We start from the raw sequence: 26,583 nt of genomic DNA, 5'->3' as shown, positions 1-26,583 counted from the left end.
TCCAAATTTTGTGACATAATTCCAGCCATAGAAAGGGACGCACGTATGCAGGAGTATCAGCAGAAGCTGTTACTCGATCTTAGCTCGGCTTTTCCACCAAACAACCGTGCAGGTGCAGGGAGTGAATCTCCCAGTTGTAACTTGACAAACATGGGACGGTCTCGTCATCTTCAACAATCTACCTGTACCAGTAGGACTGTATCTGGTGCTGGTAACAGCAATTTTATGGAATCCTTTCATAATTTTTTTAGACCCTCCTTTGCAAGGCCACCAGAGACAACAAGTCTGACACATAGTCAACGGCTGGAGAGGATGATACAGGAGTATCTACAAATGAACATCGATGCAATGACTTTGCAAATGGAGCCTTGCTCATTTTGGGCTTCAAATCTTGAAAAATGGCCAGAGCTCTCCACTTACGCCTTGGAGATTTTGTCGTGTCCAGCTGCCAGCGTTGTCTCTGAACGTGTCTTCAGTGCTGCTGGGTGTGTGCTGACAGATAAGCGACAATGTGGACAGACTAACGTTCGTCAAAATGAACAAGTCATGGATCCACAAGGAATTTACTACCCCTGTGTCATCCTGGGGAGAGTAAATGCTTGTGGATTTGGAATGTGCTTGATGCAAATCAAAACATCCTGTTTGCAACTAGGGCACAAGTGCTGCCACTGATAAGGTGTCTGTGTGGCCCAATTTTTTGAAAAAAGGGAGACTCCGCTTGGAGTAACCCTTACTTACATTGTTTTTAAAAATGATCCAAGATGAACAGAGCTGGGATCAGGAAAGACTTTGCTACCTACCCCGGTGTCATCCTGGGGACGGTTAAGAATGGCGTATTTTTGAATGTGCTTGATGCAAATCTGTGGGGCATCCCAGTATTTGACTGAGGGCCCCCTGACTGCTGTGCCCCGTGATAAGGGGTTAATCTGGTTGTCCCATGTAATTTCTCCCTCCTCCCTGTTTTGTTGCAGCCAATGGTTCTGTTCTCCTTCTCCTGCTTCCTCCCTTTATAAACCTCTTCCCGGCCTCTTCCGATCTCTCCCCACTTTGTGGGACCCGGAGGCAGCTGCCCCACCCTCCCTCCCTTTTTCAGTTTTGATGTGATGGTTTTGGTGCAAAAAGGCTGACCTGCGCCGGGAGTCCGGCTGCTACACAATGATATGTACGAGTTTTGGCTTTCCTGCGCCGGGGGTCCGGCTGCTACACAATGATATGTACGAGTTTTGGCTTTCCTGCGCCGGGAGTCCGGCTGCTACACAATGATATGTACGAGTTTTGGCTTTCCTGCGCCGGGAGTCCGGCTGCTACACAATGATTTATACAAGTTTTGGATTTCATAATATCGTATGTAGTCACAGCAGCGGTCAATTCAGCAACGTTGGTGGTTTTTGGTACAAAAGCAACCCGCGCCGGGAGTCCGGCTGCGGCGCAACGCTTTGTACTGGCTTACTGTGATTTATTACAGTACTTTTATTTTGATATTTTGGGCTGTGACCGACCACCATCCACTAAAAGATGAGATTTGGTTATTCAATCTCCAAATAAAAGAGTTCTGGTTTATATACCTGAGTCTGATTCTTCATTACATGGGACGATTGGTTGTGGGTTTGTTGGGGTCTCAGCAGTCTAGCTGTGAAGTGTACAACTAGGGCACAAGTGCTGCCACTGAATGGGTGGGTGTGTGTGGGGCACAATTTTTGGGAAAAAGGGAGACTCTCTGCTTGGAGTAACCCTTGCTTGCTGTGTTTTTTAAAAGGAGCCAAGATGAACAAGTCATGGTTCAGCAAAGACTTTGCTACCTACCCCGGTGTCATCCTGGGGACAGTTAAGTATGGCGTATTTTTGAATGTGCTTGATGCAAATCTAGCTGTAAAGTATACAACTAGGGCACAAGGGCTGCCACTGAATGGGTGGGTGTGTGTGGGGCCCAATTTTTTGAAAAAAGGGAGACTCCGCTTGGAGTCACCTTGCTGTGTTTTACATGATTTTAGAAGGGCGTGCCATGCCTATATCTGTGTCTCGTCCTCTTTTTCCTCGTTACGCTCTTTTGTTTTCGCATGAGAATTTGTTCTTGTCACTTTCCCATGTGTTTGTGTTGTGTTGTGAGTTGTTTGTCACCTTTTGGACACCTTTGAGGGTGTTTTCTAGGTGTTTTTATGTGTTTGTGAATGCCTGCCATTGTTTCCTATGCGGTTCGAGTTCGGTTCGTCGAACGTTCGACGAACCGAACCACGACCGGTTTGCTCATCTCTAAAGAAGACAACTAAATTTGGAGGTGATTTCAGGGCTAATAACGTTCTTAAAGGTTAGTTAAACACAACAGTCTAATAGACCTGGGCAACCTCCACTAGCTCTGAGGACACAATCCCACACTCTGTGTGAGGCAAATCCTGGGATATGAAGAGGAATTATGACTGGAAGTCATAATCGCTCTCATCACTCCATGGCAGTGCCCCCTCCCTTCTTGTTCTCAGATGTCCAGCATCTGTGAAGGTGTCACATCCCAGCCATCTCCTGTGATATGGAGATTAGGTGATGTGGGAACAATGGACACAGGATGACTCCCTGCCGTGACCCTGTAGTAGGGGCTGCTATCTAATTAGCAAGGCTATGGAAGTATCCAGACAGAACGACTCCAGTAAAAAATGGTTCATATCTCGCAAGCCATATTTCCGATAAATATGGCAACCATAAAAATGGTGTCTCCGCATGCGGACGATGCTGGCACACCCTTTTTATGGGAGCAGGACCTGGGGAAATACCCCAGGCGTGATATCAGCCAATGGGGAACTAGTAGACAAGTCATGAGTCCTCTCGTTCCGTAGCTAAATTCATAGCTGTCACAATGAGAGCGTTGGCGTCCGCCTACGACGCTCCCAGGCAAAGTTATGGCCCATATTCCATGTTGTGGATTGTCCATAACTCCAGCCAGGGGTGGAGCAGTGTTCCCTGTGAGGTCACGAAGGTAGGAGGGGACCTGGATTTGCCCAGGTTGATAACCCTACTTCGGCCATTTTCCAGTGTTCTTTCGCTGGGGGTCACGTGTAGGAAACATCTGTGGGAAGGATCCTAGAAACCTGGCCTACAGCGCCCCCCTGTGGCCAGACGCACAAGGTAACTGCTGGAACTGTGTATGCCTGTTTGTAACCCATGCTTTGCTTGTAACTGTACTCTGACATAACTGTATATTCTGTAGATTCCCTATTGTATATATTGTAGTTTCTAGTGTGCTTTAGGCTGATTAAATTATATAATTAATCTTGGGCTGTTCTGTTATCTCGATCTTGACTCCCACGTCTGTGTGTTCGGCTAATAGTTACCGTAAATCGGTTGGTGGCAGCGAGTTTGTGCCAAGGATTATTGTGGGGAGGCCAGTGAGATTCGGGGAGGTTTTATATATTCCGCCCGCGGAGGTCGGGGGAATATATACCCTACTCTCACCGGGGACCCTTCAATAATCGGCATAAGTAGTATAGCGGCCTCCTTGCTTATCGTCGGGCAATTCCATAATTGGCCTGACTATAAGAGGGGCGCTAGAGAGCGCATCACGTGCTCTGTCTGTCGGTCGGGAGGTATAAAGGAGGGGTGACCCCCCACTTGTTACACCCCGATTGTGACGTACTGGTAGCCAGCGCGGGGGATTTCTGAGTGACCCCCCCGGTGGTTCGTGACATATTGGTGGCAAGCGGTGGGATCGAGATAATAGTGTGTGTGAGTGTGAGACCCATACTCCCAGACACTAAAGACTGCCTGCAGCAGCTGTGGCTGCTGGGGTCTTCAGACCAGACCAACACTAGAGTGTCAGAGTGCAGATACTGTAAGGTGTGTGGAGGCATCAGGTGTCAGTTCTGTGTCAGTGACCAAAGTCTGCAACAATGGCTGAGAGCACCAGGAGCAAAGCCAAAGGAATGGCCGATGCTCAGGCCAGAGACGATGAGGAGGTTGTCCACGAGCCCTCCAGGAGCTCGACGCCAGAAAACCGTTCTGCAGAGGACAGCGCCCAACCTGGCAATTATGGACAAGATGAGGAGCAGCTCACCCAAGGGTCCTCAACGAGCCAGATGCCAGCCCTCCGCTCTGCAATGGACAGTGAAGCACCAGGCTCCGCAGCGGGCCGCAGATCACCACGTGCCATTCCACCGAGCCTGGGAGGCTCGGATAGCCTTCTTCAAATGGCTATGGCCCTTCTCCAGGCTGGAGACCGGGATACCTACGAGATACTCATGGCCGAGCGTGAGCGACAGGCAGCGCGTGACGCTGAGGCTGCGGAGCGGCAAGCAGTGCGTGAGGCTGCGGAGCGGCAAGCAGCACGTGAAGAGCGCCAGGCAGAGCGTGACTACCAGCTGCAGCTAGCTCAGCTCCGGCCCTCATCAGCCACACGTGACCTTCAAGACACCAAACTTCCAAAGGTCCGTGTTGAGGACTTCCCAGTGCTGGAGAAGGACGGAGACTTGGACTCTTTCTTGACTGCTTTTGAACGGACTTGCCTGCAGCACCATCTGGACAAGGACCAGTGGGCCAAATACCTGACCCCCCGTTTAAGGGGTAAGGCCCTGGATATCCTTGGGGACTTGCCTGCTGAGGCAGATCAGGGCTACGACACCATCAAGCGGGCCCTGATCCAACAGTACAACCTCACTCCAGAGTCCTACCGCAAGAAGTTCCGGAGCCTACAGAAGGGACCAAAGGACTCCTGGGCTGACCACCGGCGGGCACTTGCCCGAGCTGCCGACCACTGGACCCAAGGCCTGCAGCTTTCCACCGGACCGGAGATCCTGGACTTGTTCATCACGGAGCAACTCTTGTGGAACTGCCCTGAGGATCTCCGCCAGTTCATCCGAGACCAGAAGCCAAAGGGGTCCACGGCTACAGCTGCCCTGGCCGATGACTACACCAACAATCGGGCTCCTGAGGCCAGGAGAGCAGCCACCAGCAGCACCTGGAGAGGGGGTAAGATGAACTCTGCGACTGCCCCACCTGCCCCTAGACTGCAGGGGGTGTCCCCCTCAACTCCCCTCTCCAGGCCCGTGGCAGAACCAAGACGGTGCCACCAGTGCAACCTACCTGGACACTTCAAGGCCATGTGCCCTCAGCGTCCCAAGGCCCCGGCTCCGTCCCCGTCCCAAGGGCCGCCCAAGGTGTATTGTGTGGGTGGGGGTGGTGGTAGGTCCCTGGACAGCTTCCAACCTGTCACCGTCGGCCGGTCTGTGACCATGGGACTGCGAGACAGCGCCTCGGAGGTGACTCTGGTGCGGCCTGAGATGGTGTCCCCCCAAGACTTGATCCCTGGAAAAACCCTCGCTGTCTCCGGGATTGGAGGCATTGACCCGGCGCTGCCTGTTGCTGACATTTATGTGGACTGGGGCGCAGGGCGAGGGGTGAGGGAGGTGGGGGTAACTGATCGGATCCCCGCAAACGTGCTACTTGGGACAGATTTGGGGCAGATAACCTCCCAGTTTGGGCCCCAACCAAGGGCTGAACCTTCAGCCAGTACTGACATGCCTCCGGACAATGTTAATGTGTTATCTATGAATGATGTAAGGGAGGAGGGAGTGAACTCTGATATTTCTGCTTGCATAGACACCATAGACACACACACAGCTGCAGCTGTGACAGGGGAGGGGGTCAGAGAAAGGTGTGACAATGCCTCTACAAGTAATCAGCCTGTGAGCTGGGATCTGTTGCCCTCTGCAGGGATAAGCAGAGAGCAGGGTGCTGCAGGGGGAGGACCAGTGTGTGGGGTGGGGGCTACCACAGCAAATGTGGGGTCCCCAGAGATTTCACAGCGGGGTTCTGTTGCTGCAGGAGGGGAACAGGCAGGTGAGATTGGGGCCGGTCCAGGAGCGGAAGTGCTCCCAGGTAAGATCTCGGTGCATGGTTCCCCCACAACCGGGGTGTCAGGAAGCCAGGTAGGTCTGCCTGAACCGGCGACTTGGTCAGGAACGGAGGAGGAGCAGGCACGACCCACGGTCGCAGCGGCTGTGGCCGCTGTCACCCGCAGTGGGAGTGCTGGAAGCCAAGGGGCCTCCCGGAGGTCCGATAGCTCTTCCCCTTCTGACCAAGTGGCAGCCGAGTCAGGTGGAGGCCAGGACACAGGTCCCGGGGTACTGACTGAAGATGTGACAGTCTCGTCGATTCTGGCCACATCTAGTCAGGGGTTTCAGGCAGCGTTAGAAGCTGACGACAGCCTGAAAGCTCTTAAGGAGCAGGCGGCACAGCCTCCCTCGGACTCGGACCCGGAGCGAGTGGTCTGGGACCAAGGACGGCTGTACCGGGCCACGGTCCAGCAGGGTTCACCGGAGGCGTGGCCCAGGGACCGACAGTTGGTGGTACCCTATCCGTTCCGGACGGAGTTGTTGCGGATCGCACATGAGATTCCGATGGCCGGACACCTAGGGATCGCTAAGACCAAGGCCAGGTTAAACCAGCATTTCTACTGCCAAAAATGGGGGCCGATGTGGCTGCCTACTGCCGTTCGTGTGAAACCTGTCAGAGAGTGGGGAAGGCGGGGCCACACCCCAAAGCCCCACTAGTATCTCTGCCAATCATCGATGAGCCTTTCAGGAGGGTGGCTGTGGATCTGGTCGGCCCGCTGGCCATCCCCAGCAGCTCCGGGAAACGCTTCATACTGACGGTAGTGGACTATGCCACCCGGTACCCAGAAGCAGTGGCCTTGTCGTCCATTCGGGCTGACAAGGTGGCCACCGCATTGCTGGAGATTTTCTCCCGAGTGGGTTTTCCCCAGGAAATGCTCACTGACCGGGGGACCCAATTCATGTCCCAGCTGATGGAGGCCCTCTGTAAGCAAGTCCAGGTGCGACATCTGGTGGCCAGCCCGTACCATCCACAGACTAATGGCCTGTGCGAGCGGTTCAATGGCACCTTAAAGCAGATGCTTAAGATGTTGGTCGACTCCCATGGGCGTGACTGGGAGCGGTATCTCCCACACCTGTTATTTGCTTACCGGGAGGTTCCACAGGCCTCAACAGGATTCTCACCGTTTGAGCTCCTGTACGGGCGACGTGTGCGGGGCCCCCTGGCTCTGGTGAAAGAGGCTTGGGAAGGGGATTTGGCCACCCCTGGAGTGTCGGTTATCGAGTATGTCATGCGCTTCCGGGACAAAATGCAGGCCTTGACGCAACTGGTACACGACAATATGGCTCAAGCCCAGGCCGATCAGAAGCGTTGGTACGACCAGAACGCTTGTGAGAGGACCTACCAAGTGGGTCAAAAGGTGTGGGTACTGGTCCCCGTACCACAGGACAAGCTTCAGGCAGCCTGGGAAGGCCCATACCTCGTGTACCAGCAGCTCAACCCTGTGACGTACCTGGTCACCCTGGACCCTGCCCGTGGAAGGCGGAAGCCCTTCCATGTGAACATGATGAAGGCACATCATGAGCGGGAGGCGTGTGCGCTCCCCGTGTGCAACCTGCCCGAGGAGGGAGAAGCGGAAACCCTCTTGGATATGCTAGCCCAGGTTAGGGCAGGCGGATCCATTGAGGATGTGGAGGTTGGCCACCAGCTCTTGGAGGACCAACGGTCCCAGCTGTGGGCCACCCTACACCCCTTCCGGGGGTTGTTTACCAACCAGCCCGGAAGGACTGACTTGGCTGTCCATCACGTGGACACTGGGGATCATCCCCCGATCCGGCGTTCAGCATATCGGGTCTCCCTGGAGGTGCAGCAACACATGCGCCAGGAGATTGACGAGATGCTGAAGCTGGGGGTGATCCAGGCATCCAACAGCGCTTGGGCCTCGCCTGTAGTCCTCGTCCCTAAGAAGGACCGAACCACTCGGTTCTGCGTGGACTACAGGGGGCTCAATGCTGTCACGGTCGCCGATGCGTACCCAATGCCACGCATCGATGACCTGCTCGATCAGTTGGCCGGGGCTCAGTACCTGACCATCATGGACCTGAGCCGGGGATATTGGCAGATCCCCCTGACTCGCAAGGCCAGGGAACGCTCTGCCTTTATTACCCCATTTGGACTGTACGAGTCCACGGTGATGCCATTCGGGATGAGGAATGCCCCTGCCACCTTCCAGCGGATGGTCAACACCCTGCTCAAGGGACTTGAAGGGTACGCGGCCGCGTACCTGGATGACATTGCCGTCTTCAGTCCCACCTGGGAGGACCACCTAGAGCATCTAGCACAGGTGCTCAGGCGGATCCACCGGGCAGGTTTGACCATCAAGCCGGGAAAGTGTCAGCTGGCCATGAGCGAGGTCCAGTACCTCGGTCACCGGGTAGGTGGGAGAACACTGAAGCCCGAGCCTGAGAAAGTGGAGGCCATCGCATCCTGGCCCACCCCCAGGACCAAGAAGCAGGTGATGTCCTTCTTGGGGACCGCTGGGTACTATAGGAGGTTTGTTCCATGCTATAGTAGCCTGGCAAAGCCCTTGACGGACCTCACCAAGAAGAAGCTGCCCTCTGCAGTCGATTGGACAATGGACTGCGAGACAGCCTTCCGGGCCCTAAAGGACGCCCTGTCCAGCCCGCCCGTGCTACAGGCAGCCGACTTCACGCGGCCGTTTGTAGTACAGACCGACGCCAGTGACTTCGGCCTCGGTGCGGTGCTCAGCCAGGTGGACTCTGCGAGCCAAGAGCACCCAGTCTTGTACCTGAGCAGGAAGCTGTTACCAAGGGAAGTGGCCTATTCCACGATGGAGAAGGAGTGCCTGGCCATAGTGTGGGCCCTGCAGCGTCTGCAACCCTATCTATACGGGCGCCACTTCATCGTGGAGACGGACCACCATCCCCTCAGCTGGTTGCACACCGTCTCTGGGACGAATGGGCGATTGTTGCGATGGAGCCTTGCGCTCCAGCAATATTCACCATTCGCCACAAAAGGGGCCGGGACCACGGTAACGCAGACGGGCTGTCCCGACAAGGAGAGGTCGCGGACGGGCGGACGGGGGAACACCGGAGTGTGCTGCCCCCTAGCGCCCTCAAAAGGGGGGAGGTGTGAGGTAAATCCTGGGATATGAAGAGGAATTATGACTGGAAGTCATAATCGCTCTCATCACTCCATGGCAGTGCCCCCTCCCTTCTTGTTCTCAGATGTCCAGCATCTGTGAAGGTGTCACATCCCAGCCATCTCCTGTGATATGGAGATTAGGTGATGTGGGAACAATGGACACAGGATGACTCCCTGCCGTGGCCCTGTAGTAGGGGCTGCTATCTAATTAGCAAGGCTATGGAAGTATCCAGACAGAACGACTCCAGTAAAAAATGGTTCATATCTCGCAAGCCATATTTCCGATAAATATGGCAACCATAAAAATGGTGTCTCCGCATGCGGACGATGCTGGCACACCCTTTTTATGGGAGCAGGACCTGGGGAAATACCCCAGGCGTGATATCAGCCAATGGGGAACTAGTAGACAAGTCATGAGTCCTCTCGTTCCGTAGCTAAATTCATAGCTGTCACAATGAGAGCGTTGGCGTCCGCCTACGACGCTCCCAGGCAAAGTTATGGCCCATATTCCATGTTGTGGATTGTCCATAACTCCAGCCAGGGGTGGAGCAGTGTTCCCTGTGAGGTCACGAAGGTAGGAGGGGACCTGGATTTGCCCAGGTTGATAACCCTACTTCGGCCATTTTCCAGTGTTCTTTCGCTGGGGGTCACGTGTAGGAAACATCTGTGGGAAGGATCCTAGAAACCTGGCCTACAGCGCCCCCCTGTGGCCAGACGCACAAGGTAACTGCTGGAACTGTGTATGCCTGTTTGTAACCCATGCTTTGCTTGTAACTGTACTCTGACATAACTGTATATTCTGTAGATTCCCTATTGTATATATTGTAGTTTCTAGTGTGCTTTAGGCTGATTAAATTATATAATTAATCTTGGGCTGTTCTGTTATCTCGATCTTGACTCCCACGTCTGTGTGTTCGGCTAATAGTTACCGTAAATCGGTTGGTGGCAGCGAGTTTGTGCCAAGGATTATTGTGGGGAGGCCAGTGAGATTCGGGGAGGTTTTATATATTCCGCCCGCGGAGGTCGGGGGAATATATACCCTACTCTCACCGGGGACCCTTCAATAATCGGCATAAGTAGTATAGCGGCCTCCTTGCTTATCGTCGGGCAATTCCATAATTGGCCTGACTATAAGAGGGGCGCTAGAGAGCGCATCACGTGCTCTGTCTGTCGGTCGGGAGGTATAAAGGAGGGGTGACCCCCCACTTGTTACACCCCGATTGTGACGTACTGGTAGCCAGCGCGGGGGATTTCTGAGTGACCCCCCCGGTGGTTCGTGACACTCTGTCTTACCACTACTCCCAACATTGTGGAAGTAGTAATTATAGAAAACCTTCCTTGTTCATTATTTCAATAGCGCGAATGAATCTACCATCTGATATCAAAGCCATTAGTGATTCCAAAAATAACATTCAGGCTCTCGCTGCACTCGCTCCAATATTTTCTGTCCTATCTGTGCACTGAATGAATTCCAAATATAGGCCTGTCCTAAATTCCCATTCATTAAAATGGGCACTGACGGCTCTCTGCAAACTGACAGCCATGATGGGCCGGGAGTCGGGAGCCAAATCTACTCTAATATTCCAGTTTGGAAGGGTTTCACCTCTGGTGCCGCCAAAACGTCTACATTACCGGGATTAAGAGTATTAACTGGTTGTTGGAAGGAGGATGTAATCAGCGGCATCGTGCATATATTAGCCTGCTAACCCCTGAATTTTGCAGTTCCGCAGTCGTGCCCCTCTCCCTGTTTTCAATATCTATATTCATGTCCTTTTGGGTGGCAACGCAATTTGTCTCTGCCAACAAGATTGTTCCATCCAAAGCAAACGCTCCAGCTTCTCCTGCCGGCTGAATCTGTCTTTTCTTAGCTCAAAAGTCCTGAGGGGTGGGTAGGAATTAAATATTTGATGCACTCGGCTGGCTGACCATTTCTTGACATCTTTCTTGAGCCACGAGAACTTTGTAAAAGCTGGAGCGAGAAAACGAGCAAAGAGTCGTAGAAGTGATAATCGCCTCCACTACGAGAAGTTCATTTATGACCGAAGAATATTTCACTCAACTACGACAACTACTCCCATCATTTTCTGCTTTTTTTGGCCGGCTGGAGGGGTAATCTATGTCAGGAACATACATATAAAGCAATTTATAAATACCAGTTTACTATGACATCATCTCCGCAGGGAGCGCAGCGCAGACGTCTTCCATTTTTTTCTAAAGGAGCGGATTAATTTTTATTGTCTGTCCCAGTTAATGCCTGTTTGGACATAAAGGACAGATCGATATGATGGAGAGCGCAGTGGTTTTACTCACAGGAGTTCTGAAAGGACATCTTTTTTTACTAATCCATTTTTATAAATCACTTTAAAGGCCTTATTGATCACTAATTGGAAGTTACACCTAAACCCAAATGGCTCGCAGAAACTTTAACGCTTTCAGTGCTGCAGAGCTAAGAGCTGATCCGCTCCTAACGGGAACTATTAATTGTGTCATTCCCTATAGGTCCCTGTACATAGGGATTTTGTGAATTCTTCTCTTTCTTCCATACAGATCAATATTAGAAATGTATTCTCTACAAATACATATTATGAAATGTGAGGGAAGACCAGGTGTAATGTCAGCGTTCCCTGCACTAATAGGCAGGGACGCCAATATACTCACTGTACCACTCTCTGCCCTGCTGTTCTGCCAGTGTGACGCCCTGGGCAAGCCAGGGGTCACAGGTAATGACATCACCACACCCTACACCCCGGTTAGGCACATCAAAGCTAGACCCAAAAATCCTTGTTGCCTTCCCCAGGGGCTGATGTCCACACCAGGGGGTGGAGCCGGGCGGTTGGTCTCCACCCACCAAGGAGTTCACAGTCTTGGAGGAGGGAAAAAGAGAAGAGTTAGAGTTTGGAGGAAGAAGGGAGAGGAGAGTTAGAGTGTGAGGAGGAAAGTGGTAGTAGAGTAACTAACTGAGAGCGTCCGGGTGTGTGCCCCGGACAGAGACAGCAAGGTTAGCAGACGGCGGTGACCGTCTGCAGGAGTGGCCTATCGGAGTTGCCGTAAGGACCGTGGACGGGCGTTGGCCCGGCGGTACCGGACCGGTACACAAGGAGAAGCCAGCACCATTGGCAGGGGCCTTTTGGATCCCGGCAAGGCTTGGAGTCACCGTGAATTTGCCAAATCCGTCAGTGAAGGGGACCTCCGGGTTTCCAAACAACTAAGTCCCGATTGAAGGCAACAGTCCAACCGTATGAGAGAGACACCGCCACCGCCAAGGCACCAGTTTCTCAGGGCCAGCGCCTGCGGGCAAAGAGGGGCTCCTCCGGCCCATATCCAAGTCGGGGAGCGGGTTACCGGTGGGAACCCATTTGAACCAACAGAAGTACTAGGTGCAGGGAAAGAGACAGTCACCGTTAACTACCGGGGAAAAGCAACAGCAGCCGTCCGTGGGAACCGTCTTTCCAGCCGTGTGTTTTACCGAGAACTGTGTCATCGTCTCAGGCTGAGTGAGTACCACCGTGCCGTGCGGCACAGCGCTGCCCCCGCGACCCTGCACCTCACCAGGCCCCGCACCCGGCCTGCCATTCACCCCTACCCCATCACCGGGCCCCGGGACAACCAACCCCCTACCCACGGAGGGGAGAAGTAACAACAAAGCTGCTCCCTGTCACCGCTCCCGGGATCCCCGTCCAGAGCAGCGGTGGTGTCCACACAATCACCACAACCGTGGGTGGCGTCACGGACAATAAACCCCCAAAACCATTCCCCTTTTCACTCACGGGCGAGGAGCGCCGCTCGAGTCCCCGGGATCCGGCCCATCGCTCGAGCCACCGAGCAGCAGCGGCCGCAGCAGTAGCGGCAGCCGGACCCGAGCAGTGGGAGAGCGCAGCGTCCCCTCCTCCGCCCGCGACACCAGCATATGTGCCCACCATGGCTGCTGGCTTCCAGGACCAGCTCAGACCATGTGGGTTTCGTGGCCAGAGCCTTAGCTCATGCTCGCGCTCCCCACTTGTCAAAGGGGCGCCACACGCACACCTGATGTGTCCTCAGCCTATCACTGTGGACTATTAGATATTCAAGGCACCTTTCCCTATTGGGAGTTGCCTGTGCAATATTGTTTCCTGTAGCCAGTGTGCTCTGTGGCTGCAACCTTCTTGTCTGATCCGTAGATCCTGCTCCAGATTCCGTATTCGCCTGTATACCCGATTCCGTTCCTGATCCATTCCTGGTTCCCGGTTCCTGCTTGACTATCTGATCCATACATCTCCTCCTCATCTCTGTCTTTCACCCTACCTGTCCCTTCCTTTCCGCTAATGACCTAAGACTGATGTACCGCCCCGCGGGCTCGGCTGCGACCGCCGAGCCGCTCGGATCCGTGCTCGTACTGCGGGTGGTGGCTCGAGCCTCTCACGGACCCGGGGGTCACGTCGCTCTGCAAGGGAGTTGGCACTACACACGGGGATTGGGGTGTTTGATTTGGAATGACAGTTCGTGACGCCACCCATGGGTTGTGGTTATTATGGACACCACCGCTGCGGTGAAGGTACGGGGATCCCGGGAGCGGTTTAATGGCACAGCTAGGTGTTGACCCCTCCGTGGGTAGGGGGTGTTGGTCCCGGGGCCCAGCAGGCGAGGTCCGGGTGCAGGGTGAAGTGTTGTGGTGCAGTGCGGTGCGGTGCGGTGCCTGATGGCAGTGGCGTACTCACTCTGACACAAGACACTGGAGTCGCTGGGAAACCAAACAGAGTGATGAACGGGGCCCACAGCTGGCTGCAGCTTCTTCCAGACTAGGTTGGTGGTTTCCACCTTTCTCCTGCACCCCTGCGTGAATGTTTTGGCTCCTGTGCCTAGACACCGGTAGTCCGCTCCCCGACTGGTATATGCCGGAGGAGCCCGTTTGCCCTCAGACGCTGGCCCTTTGGGTCTCTATGCCTTGGTGGTGGCGTTACCCGGTATGGTTGGGCTGTTGTCTTATAAAGGGACTTGTGTGGGGTAGGTCCTTAAGTCTAGCCCGCAATCAGTTGATTCGACTTGGCCCTGTCGGTTCAGGGCTTTGTGCTGGGTCTGAGTACCCTGCCTGGTGCTCCGGTATCCAGTTGGCTCCCCGGTTCGGTTCCGGCGGGCCACTACCCTGTCCCGGTCCCTTACGGTTCCACCGGTTGTATTCCCGGTCTCCTGCAGGCGGCCACCACCATCTGCCTCCTTGCCAATGGTGACTGGGCTCCGACCCAGCCACCGGTAGTCTTTGGCAGGCCTGAGCGCAGATCTGCCTGTGTACTCAACCTCCCTCCTTCACTTTCAAAACTACTCTGCTTTTACTTGAACTTGACTACTTAGGTTCCCGCATCCAGGCCTGTGAACTCCTCGGTGGGCGGAGCCAACTGCATGGCCCCACCCCCTGGTGTGAACGTCAAACCTTGAGGGTGGTGACAAGGGTTTTGGTTTGGCTGGAGTTACCTAACCGGGAGGGGGTGTGGTGTTGTGTGTGTGTGTGACTACCTTGGACGACCTGGATAGTCCAGGGCGTCACACTGACATCCTCTATAATCTGAACCTTTCACTCCTGTCTCCAAGACCAAGGCTGCACCACCCGTCACTCACCGCTCCGGATCCCATGCGCCCTGCTCACAGCCGCTGTGCCCACTCTCCTCCAGCGGCGCCGCCTCCTGTCCGCCGGTCCCAGCATCACGCCATGCTCCCCGCTCAGTATCCTGAGCACCTGCATTCTGCCTCCTCTCCTGTGTCTCCAGCTCTGGCGTCCGGGTTTCGGGGTTCGCACATGTGCACTAGGGCACGAGCGCATGATCTCACCTTTTCTTAAAGGGCCAGCACCATTTATCTGGATATTGCCGCTGACAGGTACTGGGTACTTAAGACTTCCTTTTCCTTTGGGTGATGCTTGTTCAATGTGTCCCTGTAGCCTTGTCTCTTGTGCTAGTTGTTCGGGTCCCTCTGTGCTTCAAGTAACTCTGTCTCTGCCAGCAGATCCTGAGTGCCCGTCTGAGTACGTCCGTCCTTCCGTCTCCTCTGGTCACCTCCTGTGACAGCCAGCTGCGGACTCCACCTGATTCTATGAGCCTGCACCTGTCTTCAGTCATGGTCTTCGTACTGATCCCGCCAGTCTGCATCTGTCTCGGGCTAGTTACAGCTTCTACTGTGGACCCGAATAGGACGCTACCCAGTGTACCCTGCTAAACCCGGCTGCTGTGCATTTAGGCCCTCTGGGGTTGTGCCCAACAGTCCCTGTATAGGGGTTAGCTCGTGGTTGCCTCCTAGGGGGAGTCCGGTCCGGTGCACGGTCCTGTGGGTCCCCTCCTGGATTGTCGTTACAATTACCCAGGACAATTTGTCTAATTCCCAGTTTTAAGCGTGCCCTAAAAAAGTATTTCCTTAAACTGGCCTATTATCTCATCTCGCTTAACTATTCCCATTCTTCCTTACAAAATTTTCTTCTAAACCTGATAAAAAAATTGTTTAAAAGACAAAACAATTTTTTTATCTCTACTGGCTAACACGGTACAAAGATATATTTTACTTCTAAACCTGGTCATTTTGAACATCTGTTTACACCCTCCATGCACTTAGTAGCGCTGCAATTGTACATACTGGCTTGTGACCGGTAGTGATATATGAATGCCCTATTTATTATATTTAAGACCAGACCAAACAAGTTAGCACTTTTTACCATTTACCTTTTGTGCCTCCCCTATTTCCTCATATAATTGTAGCATGAGAGCAGGACCCTCACTCCTCTTCATATCTGTTGAATTGTGTTATTCTGTAATATCTGATATTGTCTGGACATGTCCCCTCTGAATTGTAAAGTGCTGTAGAATATTTTGGCGCTATAGAAATAAAAATTAATTATAAAAATAATCCGACGCATGTGTCGCGGGCGGAGGAGGGGACGCCGCGCTCTCCCTCTGCTCGGGTCCGGCTGCCGCGGCTGCTGCGGCCTGCCGCTGCTCGGTGGTTCGAGCGATGGGCCGGATCCCGGGGACTCGAGCGGCGCTCCTCGCCCGTGAGTGAAAAGGGGAATTGGTGTTTTGGGATAGTTTATTGTCCGTGACGCCACCCACGGTTGTGGTGATTTGTTAACACCACCGCTGCTCTGTATGGGGAGCCCGGGAGTGATGGTATGGAGCAGCCAGTTGTTGATGTGCCCTCCGTGGGTAGGGGTTGTGGTGCTCCCGGGGCCCAGTGATGGAATTGGAATGGTGGACAGGCGGGTATGGGGCCTGTGGTGGTGCAGGGGCGCAGGGGCAGCGCTGTGCCGCACGGCACGGAGGTACTCACTCAGCCAGTAAACACGACACAGTTCTCGGTAAACAAACGGCTGGTTGGACGGGTCCCTCGGACGGTTACGGTGCTGCGGTTCCCTGCAGTTAGTGGTGACGGTCTCTTCAATGCACCTATGAAAGTCTCTTTGGTAGCGATGGTGTCACGCTCCCCGGGTCCTTGGCTTCCCTCCCCGGGTCCTCTGCTCCGCTCCCCGGGTCCTCAGCCCCGCTCCCCGGCTCACCTGCCACGCTCCCCGCTCTCCAGCCTCCGGTCCCCGTCCTTCCCAGGCCCCCTGGTCCCCGATCGCGGCGCCCGACGGCTTCCCAGGCCCTGGCCGGCTCCCCTGCGTCCTCTTCTCAGCCTCCTTCCCTGGCTTCTGGCACCCGGGCTGCGCGCATGCGCATTAGGGCGCGCGCGCGGTCACTGACCCTTTCTTAAAGGGCCAGCGTCCATTAACAGGTAATGAGGCTAATCAGGTACAGGGTATAAAGGGGTGTATTGTCCAAGGGGGCGGGGCCTGATCTTCGTGTTCCCTAAGCTAGGAGTCAGGTCTCCTGGTGTTTCAGTGCATGTACTCACCTATCTCTCTTTGTAGAGCCGTGCTTGCCTCGCCATCCAGTCTGCCGCATCCTGAACCCCGAACGCTGTCCTTCTGCCATCCTGACAGTCCGCACCATCTCGGATCCCTGCGGTGACCCGTCATCTTGCTCCCAAGGTTCCGGACCCCGCCTGACATCATCTCGGCTTCCGAACCTGAGCTGCGTCACCCGGACCACCACCCATAACTCCGTGGTCCCAGGGACTTCTCCGCTATTCCCGTGTGCAAGGACTGTTCTGCTGTTTCTAGTGTTCCAGCTGCCGGACTCTTTCCTACCATCTAGGAGTTCGGTCCAGTGGATCCACCTCCTGGGCTTGCCCGTACACCTGGCCGTGACAGTAAGATCAGGCCATGGATCCCGCTGCAGCACTATTGGCCCTGCAAGAGGAACTCCAACGCCAGCGTGAAGTCCAGACCCGCATGCTGCAATTTATGACCTCCGTGGACACCCGCCTGTACACGTTACAAGCATCAATGACGCCTGCGGCAACCAGGTCCCCCACTAGGCAATCCACGGCTCCCGCACCAGTGGCAGCCGCGTCGGATGCCTCCCGACTCCGTTTGGCGTCACCACCTCGTTATGCTGGAGATCCCAAGACCTGCAGGGGCTTCATAAACCAATGTTCCCTTCATTTCACGCAGCTGCCACATCTGTTCGCCTCCGACCAAGCCAAGGTCGCCTTTATAATGTCTCACCTGGAGGGCGAGGCACTGGCGTGGATGAACCCCTTGTGGGAGAAGGAGGACCCCATGACCAAGGATCTTCAAGAGTTCCTGCAGGCCTTTCGCAGTACCTTTGACGAGCCGGGACGCGCCTCTGCGTCTGCTTCATCACTTCTCCGCCTACGTCAAGGAACACTGACGGTGGGCCAATACGCCATCCGTTTCCGCACTTTGGCTTCTGAACTCGGGTGGAATAATGAGGCCCTGACAGCCGCCTTCTGGGAAGGACTTTCGAGTCGCATCAAAGATGAGTTGGCGGGTCGTGACGTGCCCTCCACCCTAGATGCCCTGATTGCCCTAGCAACTCGTGTGGACATTCGTTTTCAGGAGCGCTCCAAAGAGCTGTCTCGGGAGAGACGTCCGGTACGACATTCCCCTCCTCCACAGAAGCCCTCCGTATCGCAGTCATCAACAGCTGGGATTCCCGTCCACGAGCCCATGCAGATCGACCGAGTACGGCAATCTGAACAACGTCGAGCAGAGCGGCTCGCCAAGGGCCTCTGCTTTTACTGCGGAGAGGACACTCACCTCCTACGCTCCTGTCCGGAAAGGCCGGGAAACTCCAAAGCCTAGGGTTGGTAGGAGAGGCCACCCTAGGTGCTGGGACTCTCTCAGACCCGGTTATGTGGACTGTGCAAGTGTCAACGGGAGAGACGCGCTTCACGGCTGAGGCATACCTCGACTCTGGAGCAGCAGGCAATTTCATCCAGCAGGCCACGGTGGACAAGTACCAGCTGCCTGTTACTCTACTCGAGAAGCCCCTAGTGATTGCCTCTGTGGATGGGAGACCCCTCTCTGATACCATCTCCTGGGTCACCAGACCGGTCGAACTGCGTATCGGTGCCCTGCACACCGAGAACATCACTCTCTACGTCCTTCCACACATGTCCCACCAGATCCTGCTGGGACTTCCCTGGTTGCGGACACACGAACCATCAGTCAGCTGGGGTACTGGCGAAATCACCCGATGGGGTTCTGCTTGTCATGAGAAGTGTCTGAAGTCCATACAACCTATCCGACGACCTCCGGTTCCAGAGAACCTACCGGAACTGCCCTCGGCCTATTGGTCCTTCGCAGACGTTTTTGACAAGAAGGAGTCTGAGGTACTTCCGCCACACCGTCCCTACGATTGTGCCATCGACCTGCTCCCAGGAACAACACCACCTCGAGGACGGATATATCCGTTGTCTCCGGCCGAAACCAGGGCCATGTCCACCTACATCACGGAAAGCCTGGCAAAGGGATTCATCCGGAGATCCTCCTCTCCTGCGGGAGCAGGCTTCTTCTTCGTGAAGAAGAAAGAGGGTGACCTACGCCCATGCATCGACTACCGGGGTCTAAATCAGATCACCGTCAAAAACAAGTACCCTCTGCCGCTCATCCCCGAATTGTTCGACCGGCTCAGAGGAGCCCGTGTGTTCACCAAGCTGGATCTTCGTGGTGCCTACAACCTAGTTCGTATCCGCTCTGGGGACGAATGGAAGACCGCGTTTAATACTCGCGATGGGCACTATGAATACTGCGTGATGCCCTTCGGCCTGTGTAACGCACCAGCAGTCTTCCAAGAATTGGTGAACGACATATTCCGGGACCTCCTCTACGTCTGTGTCGTAGTTTATCTGGATGACATCCTTATCTTCTCTCCGGACCTCCAGACCCATAGAGAGAACGTACAGCTGGTTCTGCAAAGACTGAGGGAGAATCGTCTTTACGCCAAATATGAGAAGTGCGTCTTTGAGCAGTCTTCTCTCCCTTTCCTGGGATACATCATCTCGGGCACTGGACTGCAGATGGATCCAAAGAAGGTCTCCTCCATACTCAACTGGCCTCCTCCTTCTGGACTGAAGGCAATCCAACGGTTCCTGGGATTCGCCAACTACTACCGCCAGTTTATCCCTCACTTCTCTGCCCTGACTGCTCCTCTCTCCGCTTTGACCAAAAAGGAGGCTAATCCAAAGGACTGGTCACCTGCGGCCGACGCCGCGTTTTGCTCCCTGAAGCGAGCATTTGCCTCCGCTCCTGTACTCCACCGTCCGGAGTTAAACCGCCAGTTCACCTTGGAAGTGGATGCCTCCTCCTCGGGGGCTGGAGCAGTGCTCATGCAGAAATCCTCCTCCGGCAAGATGGTGACTTGCGGTTTCTTCTCCAAGAGCTTCTCCGCGCCGGAACGTAATTACACCATCGGTGACCGAGAACTATTGGCGGTCAAACTGGCTCTGGAGGAGTGGCGTTACCTCCTGGAAGGAGCAGTGTACCCCGTGATTATCTACACGGACCACAAGAACCTGGAATACCTGCGGTCCACTCAGCGACTGAACCCACGGCAAGCCAGGTGGTCCTTATTCTTTGCCAGGTTTGACTTCCAGCTCCATTTCAGACCCGCGGACAAGAATGTACGCGCTGATGCCTTGTCTAGGTCTTTCGTGCCCATGGAGCAGGAGGGAGAGACTACCCAACCTATCATCCCTCCTAGCAAGATTATTCCGGTGGCCCCTGTCACTCTGGCCCAGATACCGCCCGGGAAGACCTATGTCTCTGAGACTGACAGGCAAAAAGTGTTACACTGGGGTCATGCCTCCAAAACAGCCGGTCATGCAGGCCAGAAGAGAACATGGGGTGCGATTGTACGCCATTACTGGTGGCCATCCCTTCGCACGGACGTCGCTGCTTATGTCTCTGCCTGCTCCTCTTGTGCCAGGAACAAGACGCCCAAACACCTGCCCTATGGCCGTCTTCTGCCTCTGCCTATACCCTCAGTTCCGTGGCAACACATAGCGATGGATTTTATTACGGACTTGCCATTATCCTCCGGACACACAGTCATATGGGTCGTGGTGGACCGGTTCTCCAAAATGGCTCACTTCGTCCCTATGGCCGGACTGCCCTCTGCTCAGGAACTCGCGGAAGCCTATATACATCACATCTTCCGCTTGCATGGCTTTCCATCCCACATCGTGTCCGACAGAGGAACTCAGTTCACCTCCCGCTTCTGGAGGGCGCTCTGCAAGCATCTGGGAGTGACTCTGGACTTTTCTTCTGCTTACCATCCTCAGTCTAATGGCCAAGTGGAGAGGGTCAATCAAATCTTGACATCCTTCTTACGTCACTATGTCAACGCCCATCACGACGACTGGTCCACGCTTCTGCCTTGGGCTGAATTCTCACATAACCACCATATCAGTGAGTCGTCCTCCAAATCTCCCTTCCATGTCGTTTACGGACTTCAGCCCTCCGTTCCATTGCCTATATCCCCTTCTTCGGATGTCCCTGCGGCTGATACTGTAGCCCGTGACTTCGCTACCATTTGGGACTCTGTCAAGGCGTCCCTTGGACGCGCTTCCCAGCGGATGAAGAAACACGCTGACAAGAGGCGTCTGGACCCTCCGTGTTTCTCTCCTGGTGACCTGGTCTGGCTTGCTTCCCAGTACATCCGATTGAAGATACCTTCCTACAAGCTGGGTCCTCGCTACATCGGGCCGTTTAAGGTCCTCAGCAAGATCAATGAGGTCTCCTACAAGCTACAGCTCCCGGCCACGATGAGGATTCCCAACTCTTTCCACGTCTCCCTGCTCAAGCCGGTCGTCCTTGGTCCCTTCTCCGCTGCTGCCTGTCCGGCTCCTCCACCTATTGCCGATGACAACATCTATGCGGTAAGGGATATCGTGGCCATGAAGACCGTTCGAGGTCGTCAGTTCTTCCTGGTGGACTGGGAGGGGTATGGTCCTGAGGATAGGTCCTGGGATCCAGGGAGAACGTGGGCACTCCTCTGATCCGTGCCTTCATGTCCCGGTTGCGGGGAGGGGGGCGTGGGGGAGGGGGTACTGTCACGCTCCCCGGGTCCTTGGCTTCCCTCCCCGGGTCCTCTGCTCCGCTCCCCGGGTCCTCAGCCCCGCTCCCCGGCTCACCTGCCACGCTCCCCGCTCTCCAGCCTCCGGTCCCCGTCCTTCCCAGGCCCCCTGGTCCCCGATCGCGGCGCCCGACGGCTTCCCAGGCCCTGGCCGGCTCCCCTGCGTCCTCTTCTCAGCCTCCTTCCCTGGCTTCTGGCACCCGGGCTGCGCGCATGCGCATTAGGGCGCGCGCGCGGTCACTGACCCTTTCTTAAAGGGCCAGCGTCCATTAACAGGTAATGAGGCTAATCAGGTACAGGGTATAAAGGGGTGTATTGTCCATGGGGGCGGGGCCTGATCTTCGTGTTCCCTAAGCTAGGAGTCAGGTCTCCTGGTGTTTCAGTGCATGTACTCACCTATCTCTCTTTGTAGAGCCGTGCTTGCCTCGCCATCCAGTCTGCCGCATCCTGAACCCCGAACGCTGTCCTTCTGCCATCCTGACAGTCCGCACCATCTCGGATCCCTGCGGTGACCCGTCATCTTGCTCCCAAGGTTCCGGACCCCGCCTGACATCATCTCGGCTTCCGAACCTGAGCTGCGTCACCCGGACCACCACCCATAACTCCGTGGTCCCAGGGACTTCTCCGCTATTCCCGTGTGCAAGGACTGTTCTGCTGTTTCTAGTGTTCCAGCTGCCGGACTCTTTCCTACCATCTAGGAGTTCGGTCCAGTGGATCCACCTCCTGGGCTTGCCCGTACACCTGGCCGTGACAGATGGGTCCCCACCGGTTACCCACTCCTCGGCTTCAATCTGGGCCGAAGGAGCCCTACTTTGCCCGCAGGCGCTGGCCCTGGGAAACTGGTGCCCTGGCGGTGGCGGTGTCTCCCCTTCACGGTCGGACTGTTGCCTTCAATCGGGACTTGGTTGTTAGGAGACAGAGGTCCCCTTCACTGACGGATTTGGCAAATTATGGCGACTCCTAGCCTTGCCGGGATCCGAAAGGCCCCTGCCCCGGTGCTGACTGTTCTTCGTATACTGCTCCGGTACCGCCGGGTCACCACCCGTCCGCGGTCCTTCCAGCAACCTCCAAGCAGTCCCCCTGCAGACTATCACCGCCGTCTGCTGACCTTGCTGTCACAGTCCGGAGCACACACCCGGACCAACTTCAGGCTTTACTACTCTCACTTTTCTGTCACTTCAGCTTCTCTCCTTTGCTCCTCTACCACTTCACTTCCTTCTTCTTTCACTTCCCTAACTGTTCTCCCTTCTGCCTGAGCTCAACTCCTCCACTCAACTGCCTGGTTTTCCCGCCTCCAGGGCTGTGAACTTCTCGGTGGGCGGAGCCCACCGCCTGGCCCACCCCCTGGTGTGGACATCAGCCCCTGGAGGAAGGCAACAAGGATTTTAGGTTAGCTTGGTGTTCCTGCAGGGAATGTGGGGTGCATGTGATGTTGTGACCTGTGACTCCTGGCTTGCCCAGGGTGTCACATTCCCCCTTAGCAAAACGCAGACCGTCCTCGGGCTGCCCGTCCAACACCGGTTTTATTTTCCTTTTGTTTTTCTGTAAAATAGAAAAAACGGTAACATATATACAATTTATGGCATCATCCCACATCAGGAGGTTCAGTTCTTAAACGTTGCAAACATTAAAACGGTTAACGGTTACGGTCTCCGCTCTCTCCCACCCAAGCAACCTGGCCCTGATGCTGCCCCTAAAACCCAGGCAGCACCCCTTGACCTCAGTCCAGCACAAGTTACCCGAGCGGGATCTGTCCTTCCCCTCCAGAGGGTAGCCACCGGTTCATGTGGTGGCTGGGCCCCAGCCTGCTCTGCTGAGGGCCCTCCCTCCAACCTGCCTCTCCGGAGGCGGTAAATGCGGAAACGGTAACGGTAACACAACTTATTTACAAGCCACTTAACGTTTGTGGTTGCCCTGCAAGTTCACGGGCTTGTCCATGAGCAGTTCCTCATTCAAACACTTTTCAAGCGGTCCCCACGGGGACAACGGTGCCGGCAACGGCCGGTTGCAAATCACGGTTAGACAATCAGGTTACTTCATCAGTTAATTACTTCATTTTCAAAACTTTCAAACAAACACACTTGTGGTCCCAACGGGGACGGTGCAACGGTGCTCCGCTGCCTTTTGCGGCTCAACAGTCCATTCTCACTCGTGGGGCTCTAGTGCCACCTTCACATGGTGCACCGCTCTGGACCCCAATGGTAGCTCGCTGCAGGTGATCTTCTTCCATATACATGTGGGCATGCACATCCGCTCTACACCCCTCTCGGGCATCGATCTCCCTGCGCAGCTGCTGTTGCCGCCGCTCCCAGCCGGCAGCACTTTCTGTTTGCTCCGGTTCAGCGTGTGCGGGGGACAGATCCAGCCAGAGTCCCTCCGTGTCGGCTACGACCGGCACCTTCAGTAATGAGGGACCCCGCTGTGACGTGGCCTGCTCTGCCGCTTGGCAGCTACATCCCCCCCGTGCCTCAGCCGAGGCCCGGTGCCTGGGAGCGGTCAACGTGACTTGCGGTGTTGGCGTTTGATCGAGGATCGCCTCCGCTGCGGCCGGGCGGACTGCCGGGGCCGTCATCATCTCCGTCGCGGCTGGGATGGAAGCCGGGACGGGTGCCAGGGCGGTGGTAAAGGTAAGGCCCGGGGGCCGCAGGTCTGGGCCCTCTCCCACAGATGCTGCGGGCTCCGCTACCGGTGGCAGGGGTGACGGGTCGGTCGGGGCGTTGGCCGCAGGCATGGGCAGTGAGGGAGGTAGCGTGGTGGATGGCAGCAGGCCGGGCCCCTCAGCCGTATCGACCGATCCCTCGGGGACATAGGGGCGTGGGTCGCTTACCCGCTCCTCTGAGACCACCTCCACTTCGGATGCCCAAACGGTTGCGGCCAGGCCCTTCATCTCCGACGTCCACTTCGCCAGCATGAAGTGGACTTGGGCCTGGAGCTTCTGGCACATCTTGCTTCTGGATCCAGGAACGTGTTTCAGCAGAGTCCTGGCGTACCTGCACGCTAAAGCGCTAGTTACATGCGGCTGCGACCACCGCTCCTCCAGCGGCTCCGTCGGGCGCAGACATCTTGTTTTCCGTCCCCCTTAGCCTCTTTCCGGCCCCTCCTCTATCGGGGTGGGGTTTTAGCCTTTGCGCCTCTGCTACTCGAGAAGACGCTAGAGCGGGAACTTTTCGCGCCAAAGATGGCGACTTCTGAAATTTTCCGGCCGGATACCTCCGGCGGTCACAAGGCGCACCTCTACCCAACGGCAGAGCGGTAAGATCCTGTTCGTGACGCCAAGTTGTCGCGGGCGGAGGAGGGGACGCCGCACTCTCCCTCTGCTCGGGTCCGGCTGCCGCGGCTGCTGCGGCCTGCCGCTGCTCGGTGGCTCGAGCGATGGGCCGGATCCCGGGGACTCGAGCAGCGCTCCTCGCCCGTGAGTGAAAAGGGGAATTGGTGTTTTGGGATAGTTTATTGTCTGTGACGCCACCCACGGTTGTGGTGATTTGTTAACACCACCAATGCTCTGTATGGGGAGCACGGGAGTGATGGTATGGAGCAGCCAGTTGTTGTTGTGCCCTCCATGGGTAGGGGTTGTGGTGCTCCCGGGGCCCAGTGATGGAATTGGAATGGTGGACAGGCGGGTATGGGGCCTATGGTGGTGCAGGGGCGCAGGGGCAGCGCTGTGCCGCACGGCACGGAGGTACTCACTCAGCCAGTAAACACGACACAGTTCTCGGTAAACAAACGGCTGGTTGGACGGGTCCCTCGGACGGTTACGGTGCTGCGGTTCCCTGCAGTTAGCAGTGACGGTCTCTTCCCTGCACCTATGAAAGTCTCTTTGGTAGCGATGGGTCCCCACCGGTTACCCACTCCTCGGCTTCAATCTGGGCCGAAGGAGCCCTAATTTGCCCGCAGGCGCTGGCCCTGGGAAACTGGTGCCCTGGCGGTGGCGGTGTCTCCCCTTCACGGTCGGACTGTTGCCTTCAATCGGGACTTGGTTGTTAGGAGACAGAGGTCCCCTTCACTGACGGATTTGGCAAATTATGGCGACTCCTAGCCTTGCCGGGATCCGAAAGGCCCCTGCCCTGGTGCTGACTGTTCTTCGTATACTGCTCCGGTACCGCCGGGTCACCACCCGTCCGCGGTCCTTCCAGCAACCTCCAAGCAGTCCCCCTGCAGACTATCACCGCCGTCTGCTGACCTTGCTGTCACAGTCCGGGGCACACACCCGGACCAACTTCAGGCTTTACTACTCTCACTTTTCTGTCACTTCACCTTCTCTCCTTTGCTCCTCTACCACTTCACTTCCTTCTTCTTTCACTTCCCTAACTGTTCTCCCTTCTGCCTGAGCTCAACTCCTCCACTCAACTGCCTGGTTTTCCCGCCTCCAGGGCTGTGAACTCCTCGGTGGGCGGAGCCAACCGCCTGGCCCACCCCCTAGTGTGGACATCAGCCCCTGGAGGAAGGCAACAAGGATTTTAGGTTAGCTTGGTGTTCCTGCAGGGAATGTGGGGTGCATGTGATGTTGTGACCTGTGACCCCTGGCTTGCCCAGGGCGTCACACATGCAATACGGTATATGGGCATCAGTGGAAGGCACTATGGAGACATTTTAGGTAGGCACATTGGGGGGCATCAGATGAAAGAACTCTAGAGGTATCTATTGAAGTCACTATAAAAACATGTGTCACGTCTCCACCAGAATCCGCTCCTGTGACTTCTGCTTTGATCACCAGGCACCGCCGTATCCCCACCATGGACTGTGCTGGTGATAGGGGAGGAGTCGGCACCAGTGGTTCTGGTGGGCAGAGGCTCCGCTCATCCACTAAGCTGAGTTTCACTAGGACCTGCAGTACAACTGGCTGGCTGTGGTGACGTTTGTCCTTTAGCTGAATTCACCACCTTTCAGCCAGGGCCAATGGGAAGACACCACACCCTTCTTATTCCTCCTCCAGTCTGCTGGTAGCTGCCAGATATAGTCCTGTAGTTTACTGCTACTGCCTGGTTCACATCCTGCTGTTTTACTATTGATTCCCATGTTTTGACCTCCGCCTGTTCCCTGACCACTCTCTTGCCTGATGATTTTGTACCTTTGTATCTCCTAGCTTTGACCCTGCCTGGCAACTACTCTTCTCCGGATTGCAGCCTTCCATAAGCAGCGACCTCCTGGGCCCTGTAGTAATCCCAGA

Source organism: Anomaloglossus baeobatrachus, chromosome 12 (genome assembly GCF_048569485.1).
Source record: "Anomaloglossus baeobatrachus isolate aAnoBae1 chromosome 12, aAnoBae1.hap1, whole genome shotgun sequence".
Lineage (NCBI taxonomy): Eukaryota > Metazoa > Chordata > Amphibia > Anura > Aromobatidae > Anomaloglossus > Anomaloglossus baeobatrachus.
This window is presented reverse-complemented; position numbering follows the sequence as displayed.